Here is a 2,079-nt window from a genome sequence, read left to right as displayed (position 1 = left end):
TATGAATTTTTATTTTATATTTTTCTTTTAGTTTTTACTATCTTAGATATTTAGGTGGTGCCAGTTATTTATTGCTTTCTCTTTCATATATTTTGAATTTTAAGGGAATACCTCCAAGTTTTGTTAGGATGCAGTAACTAAACAATGACTCTTTTCCTATTACCTACAATTGCGGTGACATAAATTCCTCATTTTGTTTATTCTTCTATCTGCCAAGAAATTCCAGTTCCCTCCCTGTGATATGAGAAGAAAACTAATCGATAGAATTTATGATCCCAATTTAGAGGTTCCATTCTTGCGTTCCCTTTTTTTTGCTGTTATAATTTGAAATTTTCCTAACAATTATGGTGACTTTCAATATTTAAACCCCCTGTATGATGTCTCCTTCCTTTGAAAATATTTAGCAACCCCTGAGTGTGCCGTTATTATATAATTTGTTGAGCTTTGGTTCTGTCTAGTCTTGAAAAATACAATCATGAATCTTAGGTGTTTTAAATGAATTGATTTATTTGTCCAAGGATAATAGGCTCTTAGACCCCCTCATGGAAAAGTACAGTGAGTTTGAATATCATTGTATGTCAGTTCCTATGGAGTCAGGATTAGAACCCTATCATTTTATCAAAAGGCCTGTAATGAAAACGTTCAAAAATGATAGTTGCAATAATGTATATTTCTGTGGTCATCATGTTTTCTTTCAATTAGAAGCCTGTGCTCAGATTTCTCATTGTAGTGTGAATGTGAGTGATTATAGTGAAGGGGATTTGTACCAAATATCCTTTAACCTGGGGACTTTTATGGTTTATCACTGCTTAAATCATATAGATAAAAGACTATCCTCTTTCAAAAGTTATAATATGTTAATAAAAGTACTGAGATTTAATTCAGGGCAATATTTGACTGGCTGTTGGTCTTAAAAAATGAAAGAATAGAAACAAATAATTTGGTTCCTGGAATCTTCCATAAGTAGGGTTTTTCCAGACCACTATGTCCTCTAGTCAGCTATTGATCCCATCAACTGGAAAGCAAGCCAATGAAAAATTATATCTAGATAGTCATGTTTTTTTACTCTTCCTTGCATACTGAAAAAAAGAAGAAAAAGAAGAAAGGAAGGAAGGAAGGAAGAAAGAAAGGAAGAAAGCAAGCAAGCAAGAAAGCAAGCAAGCAAGCAAGCAAGCAAGAAAGAAAGAAAGAAAGAAAGAAAGAAAGAAAGAAAGAAAGAAAGAAAGAAAGAAAGAAAGAAAGAAAAAGAAAGAAAGAAAGAAAGAAAGAAAGCAAGAAAGCAAGCAAGAAAGAAAGGAAGGAAGGAAGGAAGGAAGGAAGGAAGGAAGAAAGAAAGAAAGAAAGGAAGGAAGGAAGGAAGAAAAAGAAATTCAGTTATTCCCTTGATCTAAAGGATTTTTACCAATTTTCTGTGCTTCAAGAATTTATGTGGTATTTGGGAGTTTGAAACCAGTGTTTAAAAATTTAGTTTCACTGTTTCTTTGTTTTCCTAATCCTCATGCCTAGATTAGTGGAAAAGATACCTTATCTGCCCACCTGGCCAGGAAAACAAAAATAATTCTTCTACTAGATGTTTTATTTAATGATTCAGTTTTTGTTGATATTAATGACATGCAGAGGCTGGCCTAGGAATTCAAAGTCAGTACAATAAAACATTTCAACTTTTTTGATAAAACTAGAAAGACAGACAGATGTTAGCTAGATAGATGTTTCCTGAAAGTACAATCAATAGAGTGCACACATGTTTACACATATATGTATATATTTACAAACACACAAAGATATATGGTTAAATAACAAAATTCATTTGTATAAAACTCAGTTGTTAATCTACTTCGTTTTTTTGCTAATAAGACATGTTTCTAAGAATGAGAACTTTGAAAATAACTTCTTTGGAAAATTAGATTAATTTCATTTAACAGAAAAACAAAGGAAAGATAAGATATACTTATCAAAGAACTAAGTAAGTATAGAGAATTATTGGGTTCTTATGGGAGGTGGGACATGTTTCCCAAAGTAAGATAATTTTTTTTTTCCTTTTCCATTCCTTAATATCTGGGAAGTGGGAGTGAGGATGAA

Source organism: Sminthopsis crassicaudata, chromosome 1 (assembly GCF_048593235.1).
Source record: "Sminthopsis crassicaudata isolate SCR6 chromosome 1, ASM4859323v1, whole genome shotgun sequence".
Classification (NCBI taxonomy): Eukaryota; Metazoa; Chordata; class Mammalia; order Dasyuromorphia; family Dasyuridae; genus Sminthopsis; species Sminthopsis crassicaudata.
The sequence above is the reverse complement of the archived record's forward strand: the minus strand, read 5'-3'. Positions refer to the sequence as shown.